This window comes from Silene latifolia, chromosome 4 (genome assembly GCF_048544455.1).
Source record: "Silene latifolia isolate original U9 population chromosome 4, ASM4854445v1, whole genome shotgun sequence".
In the NCBI taxonomy this organism is placed as follows: Eukaryota; Viridiplantae; Streptophyta; class Magnoliopsida; order Caryophyllales; family Caryophyllaceae; genus Silene; species Silene latifolia.
This window is the reverse complement of record NC_133529.1, coordinates 62831284-62838798: the sequence shown is the minus strand read 5'-3', so window position 1 is coordinate 62838798 and position 7515 is coordinate 62831284. Positions and strand designations below refer to the sequence as shown.

The following is a 7515-nucleotide window of genomic DNA, read 5'->3' as shown; positions in this document are numbered from 1 at the left end:
CCTGCACAGATCACCCAACACATGTGACATCGCCCTTTGGTCCATGACCGCAGGGATAACCATAGGAGGAGGGGGACGAAAAGTGGCCGGGAAACCCGTGGGGGCAGGAGTGGAGGAGGAGGGGGCCTGTGAGGACGAGGCACGAGCTCGCCTTGAGGTACTAGCAGTAGTGGTGCCCGCCCTAATAGGAAGCCTGTAGCTAGGCAAGGGCGGGCGAGCTGCCTCCTGGACAGTGGTAAGGGGCAAGATGGGAGGGAGGCCAAGGATAGGGATGCGGTCGCAGATGAAAGAGTCAATCTTCCACCGACTCTGACTATCGACCCACTTCACAGACCTCGCATAGGCAAGATCCATGAAGCGTAAGTCAGGATCAAGAGGGGCCTCCTCTCGAGGGAAAAGAAGAACTAGACGGTTGGCGATACGCGTCACCAACCCACCACAAACAATAGTGGCCAAAGTGCCCTCACTTATAGTGTGAAAGTGAGCGGCAGTCAAATAAGCTATGTTATAGATACGGGCTACCCGACTTTCAATGTTCAGATAGCCCGCCAAGATAGACAGTTCGATGGTATTCACATTATTTGACTCCTTGCGGCCGAAAATGGTATTACCCATCAGCCGGAAAAAATAGCGAAAAGGGGGTAAGTGGTTGGAAGTGCCCGTCCTCTTAGGGCCGTAACAATCAGAGATACACGACCACATTACCCGATGAACATCAGAAGTTTCCGAGGTGTTACCCTCGAAATACAGACCCAAATAACCAGCAAAGTCGGCTAATGTCAGGGAGTAGGTGACATTGAATAGCCGAAAAGAAATGCAAGGGCAACTCCTGATGGCTTCAAAAGAAGCCCGGTCAAAAGCATAAGACGAGAAAAACTCGAGGGTCAAAGTGTAGTAAGTGAACTCAGCCATGTCCACAAGTCCCGACATTCCTGTCTTATTTAGCAGAGACACAACTGACTCAAAACAACCTAGTTTCTCTAGAGTGGGCTTATGAAGAAAACGAGTGGCCTGAACTTTCATTTTTGCGACAAAGAGAGCGAATTTAGCTCGCTGAGTAGAGGTGGAGAAAGTAACCTGCGGATAGTCAGGTAGACTATCCGTAGTATCCTCGATCATTAACGGCGGACCCCGCGGCCGTTTGGCAGCTCCCTGACTGGACTGCCCTTCGAACATCGCCTGCTTTCCTTTTGTCATTATTGCTTCCTACAAAATGAACAATTCAGCAACTAGTCCCCCATAACCTTCAACAACGACAATTTAGAAAACCCGAAACAAAATCAGAACTGAGCACGAATTTAGGGTTTCGAAAATTTGGGGAAAACGGCAATAAGCATCTCCTAGTTGCTAAATTGTCCCGAAAATCAAGGGAAAAGGGTAGCAAAGGCAATTAAAGCATAAAAATCGAAACAAATTGGCCTGAAATCGATTTTCCCCAAATTGATTTTTCGATTAAAAGGTAGCATTGCTCGAAATAAGGGCATAGAAATTCAGCGAGAAACGAACATAAAGGATTGAAAGAGGATTGAAGACATACCTTTGATGAGAACTCGGGGATTTGAGCAAGAAAATTCGAGATTAAGGGGTAGAGTAGCAGAATCGCGGAAAGGGAAAAACTAGGGTTTCTATTTTTTTTGATTGAATGAGAATGAAAGAATGAATGAAGTATGAAATAGAACTTCCCTTATTAAGTTGCATTCTGGTTTCGCGCAGTGGTCGATCGACCACCTGACCCAGTCGATCGACCAGTCTTCACTTAAAACAGCTTCTGCCTGTTTTCTCATCAGTCGATTGACTGATGAACATGGTCGATCGACTGCTTATGCTGGCAATTAATCTCAAATACGTCAAAAATTTATTTTTCCACTTCAATTTCCCGTCCTTCTCTCATGAACATTCAGTAAACCACCCTACGCACTTTGCATAAAATAAATTCCTGCAAAAATTCTCAAAGGCGCACATTTTTCAAACCAAGAAATTGCTGATTTAAAAGAAATAACTAAAGCTCCTAATGCATATTAATTGAAATAAAACTGTAAAGTTCCTAGTTACAAAATAATTACAAGCCGGGTTGCCTTCCGGTTAGCGCTGGTTTAAGAGGTCCCGCACGACCTTTTTACCTCAGTTTGCATCATCCGATAACGGGTCGAAGTACAATACCTCGACTTGCCCAACAAATTCATCTGTTCCGTGATAATGCTTCACATATTGGCCATTAACTTTGAACCTTTCTCCAGCAGAGGTTTCCAATTCAACTGATCCGAATTTTGTAACTGCTGTGACCGTATAAGGGCCAGTCCACCTGGATTTCAGATTACCAGGAAATAAACGGATACGAGCGTTAAAAAGAAGTACCTTATCGCCAATATGGAACTCGCGCTTGATGATTCTCTTGTCGTGCCAGCGCTTCGTTTTCTCTTTGTAGATCCTAGCATTATCATAGGCCAGCAGCCTAAATTCCTCCAGCTCATTTAGCTGTGTCATACGTTTCTCACGAGAGAGGTTAGGATCCAAATTCAAATCACAAATAGCCCACCAAGACTTACGCTCCAACTCAACAGGTAAATGACATGTCTTACCATAGATCAATCGGTATGGTGACATCCCAATTGGCGTTTTAAACGCGGTTCTATAAGCCCATAAGACATCATCTAACTTAAGACTCCAATCTTTCCGTGATTTAGAAACAACTTTAGCTAAAACTTCTTTCAATTCTCGGTTAGAAATTTCAACCTGACCACTAGTTTGGGGATGATACCCCAAACCTCTACGATGTTGGACACCGAATTTAGTCAATAAAGCACTAAGTTGTTTCTCTTTAAAATGCATTCCACCATCGCTAATGACAACCCTAGGGACACCAAAACGAGGGAAAATAATCTTTTTAAACAGTTTAATCACGGCTTTTGCATCGCAATGGGGAGTAGCGATAGCTTCTACCCATTTGGACACATAATCTACAGCTACGAGGATATATTTATTACCTTGACTGCTCGGAAAAGGTCCTTGATAATCAATGCCCCAGACATCAAAAATCTCAACCTCTAGAATGCCTACCTGTGGCATCTCGTGTCTCTTTGAAACATTCCCCGATCTTTGACAAGCATCGCACTCAGCAACAAAATTGCGACTATCTGCATGCAAAGTTGGCCAATAGAAACCAGATTGGAGTACCTTAGCTATAGTCCTGGATGGACCATGGTGACCACCATAGGCAGAAGAGTGGCAAGCTTCTAGGATATCCTTCACCTCCCATTGAGGCACACATCTCCGGATAAGACCGTCTGCGCATTCCTTGAAAACATAAGGATCATCCCAAAAGTATTGTCTAGCATCATAAGCGAACCGCTTCTTCTGCTGCCATGGAAGCTCGGGTGGTATCTTACCCGTCACAAAAGTTAGCAAAATCGATAAACCACGAGAGGTGGATAAGACCACTGAAGTAGTAATAGCTAACGAGACTCTCATCAGGAAAAGAATCATTAATAGGTAACGAATCCTCCCTTTCTGTCAGCTGCAGACGAGATAAATGGTCAGCCACCACATTCTCTGCTCCTTTCTTATCTTTGATCTCCAAATCAAACTCCTGCAAAAGGAGTCTTCAGCGCTGCATGGTCAGTATAAACAACAACCTTAGAACCTAACAAATAAGACCGAAATTTATCTAAGGCAAAAACTACAGCTAGAAACTCCTTCTCAGTGGTATAATAATTGACTTGAGCCTCATCCAGAGTTCGGCTCGCATAATATATGGCATTCAAGGCTTTATTCTTCCGCTGTCCCAAAACTGCGCCAATCGCATAATCGCTGGCATCACACATAATCTCGAATGGGAGATCCCAATCAGGCGGCTGAATGATTGGCGCAGAAACTAGAGCCTCCTTTAACCTGTTAAAAGCTAAAAGGCACTCATCATTAAACTCAAAGACAGCATCCTTAAGGAGCAATTGTGTAAGTGGTTTAGCAATTTTTGAAAAATCCTTAATGAAACGCCGATAGAAACCAGCGTGGCCAAGGAAACTCCTCACTCCTTTAACATTCACGAGAGGAGGCAATTGCTCAATCACCTGCACTTTTGCTTTATCAACATGTATACCCTTATCAGAAATCAGATGCCCTAACACAACTCCCTCATTGACCATGAACTGACATTTTTCCCAGTTTAAAACAAGATTAACATCAATACAATGTTGCATGACTTTATCAAGATTAGCTAAACAACGATCAAAGTCATTACCATAAACTGAGAAATCATCCATAAATACCTCCATGATGTTCTCTATATAATCAGAAAAAATCCCCATCATGCACCTCTGAAAGGTAGCTGGGGCGTTACACGATCCGAAAGGCATCCTGCGGTACTCAAAAACACCCTGTGGACAGGTAAAAGTGGTCTTACTCTGATCATCCGGATGAATAGGGATCTGAAAGAACCCTGAATATCCGTCTAGAAAACAGAAAAATTTGTTAGAAGCAAGTCTTTCAGTCATTTGGTCAACAAAAGGGAGGGGGAAATGGTCTTTCTTGGTGGCGGCATTCAACTGTCTATAATCAATGCACATCCGCCACCCTGTCACAACTCGTGTTGGTATTAATTCATTTTTCTCATTTTTAACCACGGTAGTCCCTCCTTTCTTCGGAACTACCTGAACATGGCTAACCCACTTGGAGTTGCCAACTGTATAAATAATACCTGCATCGAGTAGTTTCATCACCTCAGCCATAACAACTTCCTGCATCTTCGGGTTCAACTTGCGTTGACCCTGTCTGTAAGGCTTGTGGCCTTCCTCCAGCTCTATCCTGTGCATACAAATATCAGGGCTGATGCCCTTAATATAATCCAAAGAGTAACCTAAAGCCTTCCTGTTTTTCTTAAGCACACACATCAAAGCAGAAAGCTGGTCATCATTAAGCTTAGCACTAACAATAGTTGGGTACTGCTCCGTATCATCTAGAAAAACATACTTAAGATTAGGAGAAAGTGGCTTACGCTCTGGCACCTTTACCTCTACAGCAATGGCAGAATCAGCTTCAATGGTATAGCAAGTGTTTACCAAATTCTCGTTGGTCAGGCTTAAGAGCATCTCATCTTCTTCCTCTGTGAGCTCGTAGCTCTCCATTGAGGCTACCAAAGCATCTGGCTCCTCCGCATTCTCCGCTGCACTACCTGGACACTCATCTAAACGGGTTAGATCAGCTAAGGGATCCTTGGCTAAGGATTCCCTCCAATTACGATTAACAGCCCTGTCAACAATATCAATGGAATAACACGTATCATCATCAGCAGGTTCAGTGGCCTTGCGAGCAAGACTGAACTCAATGGTGTCATCCCCTACCTCTAAGGCTATAATTCCGCGTTTGACATCTATTACAGCCCCAGCTGTATGTAAAAATGGTCTACCTAAAATAATAGGTATCTGACTGTCCTCTGCAATGTCCAAAACAACGAAATCGACAGGAATAAAGAACTTACCCACTCGAACGGGTACATCCTCTAAGACTCCTAAAGGTCTCTGAGTCGATCTATTTGCCATCTGAAGGGTAATATCGGTCACCTTAAGTCTACCAATATTTAGCCTTTCGCAAACGGAATATGGCATGACACTGACACTGGCCCCTAAATCACAAAGGGCCTTTCCAATTTCGTGGTTACCAATAGTGCAGGGAATTGAAAAGCTACCCGGGTCCTTTAATTTAGGTGGTATATTAATTTGCGAAAGAGCATTGCACTCTTCCACAAAAGCAACATTACCATCATCATGAAAATTTCTCTTACGATTCAAAATGTCTTTCATAAATTTAGCGTAAGAGGGTACCTGGGTAATTAGATCAGTGAAAGGAATGGTTACCTCGAGATTCTTGACCATCTCCAAAAACTTACCAAACTTGCGCTCCAGCTTAGTATTCTTTAAACGCTCCAGATATGGGACTGCAACACTGGCCGTAAGATCAGTAACCTTCGGCTTCCGTAAGTTTAAAACCTCCGTCAAATCATCAATAAGTGTAGAATCATGCAAATTATTTGACGGATTTGCGTCCTGCACTGGAGACCCAGTCGATCGACCATTGGTCTCGGTCGATCGACCAACTGGCTGGGCATGAACAGTTTCTGGTCAGAAACTGCTTCGTCAGAAACTTCAGTCGATCGACTGGTAGTGTTGGTCGATCGACCACTTGTGCTGGGCTCAATTAGTTTCTGGTCAGAAACTTTTTCATCTGACATCCTGGTCGATCGACTGCTGTTGTTGGTCGATCGACCGCTGGTACTGGCAATAAAGCTCGTTTTCGCACCAGAAATTAAATTCGTCTTTTCATCTTTTCCCGAGTCTTCTCTTGGCTTATCGGGACCATCATAAGAAAAACCACTTCGGAGATTAATGGCATTAATGGTTTCAATTGGTCCCTCACATTTGCTTGAAGAATTGGCGACTTGCTTAGCCTCTAAATTCTCCAGCTGCTTGACAAAATTCTTTGCATATTCAATCCCAGCTTCTTCTATTTTCGTGACTTGAACCAAAAGAGTTCGTACTAGTTCTCTCAATTCCGCGGTCTCATCTGAGTTATGAACAGGAATTTCAACTCTTTCCTTGGGAGCTTCAGAAGTCTCGAGCTTCTCGAGACGGGCTGTAATAGAAATTATGAGTGTCGTAACGGCACTCATTTCATCACTTTGCTTTCGCGAATTTCCACGCGAACTTCCAAACTCGGCTCTATGGACTGCCATCTCCTCAATAGTGTTCCAACCTTTATTCTGACCGGTATTATTTTGGAACCTACCATTCGCAGCTGCATCCAGGATGACCTTGTAGTCATCATATAAAGCATTATAGAATAAGTTGGAAAGGTACCACTGCTGGAAACCGTGGTGAGGGACAGACCAAACCAAGCTCTTGAAACGTCCCCATGCTTCACAAAATTCCTCATCAGGTCCTTGCTGGAAATTGGTGATTTTGCTTCTCAAGACATCAGTTTTTGCAAGTGGGAAGTATTTTTTGTAGAAAGCTAATGCTAGAGATGTCCAATCCGTGACTCCAGCTGCTACTCTATCAAGGTAGCGGTACCAATCTCGCGCGGAATCCTTCAAGGAATACAAGAACATCATCCCCTTTACTTCATCCTGGGTCACCCCAGCCGGTATAGGTATGGAACATCAGTAGTTTGTGAAAATTTCCATATGCTTCAAAGGATCCTCGTCCGGTAGACCAGCAAATTGATTTCGCTCCACTAAATCAATATAGGAGGAACGAAATTCGAATCGACCAGTAGTAGGGGTGGGTAAAACGTATCCCTTTGGAAGATGCTGCTCTTGTGGCTGAAGATTGTCATATATTGTAGTCATGTTCGCAAAACTGAGAGTACTCAAGTCTTCCTCTCAAAAACCTGTCTTCTAACTGTGCAAAAGCAAAACTAGAAGCAAGAGTAAGCAACGGCCTCAAGGAACCAAAGTTCCTTGAGACAAGAAAAATAAACTAAAAATAAAGCAAACAGAATTACACCGTCTCCCCGGCAACGGCG

At 43.6% G+C, this 7515-nt stretch overlaps 1 non-coding gene across 1 annotated transcript; it reads left to right on the top strand.

Moving 5' to 3' along the window:
• The first annotated feature begins 6857 nt into the window (after nt 1–6857).
• LOC141654078 (small nucleolar RNA R71) lies at nt 6858–6965 on the top strand. Its single transcript, XR_012547655.1, has one exon. It is a non-coding gene; the product is annotated as a small nucleolar RNA R71 (small nucleolar RNA).
• The last annotated feature ends 550 nt before the right edge of the window (nt 6966–7515 follow it).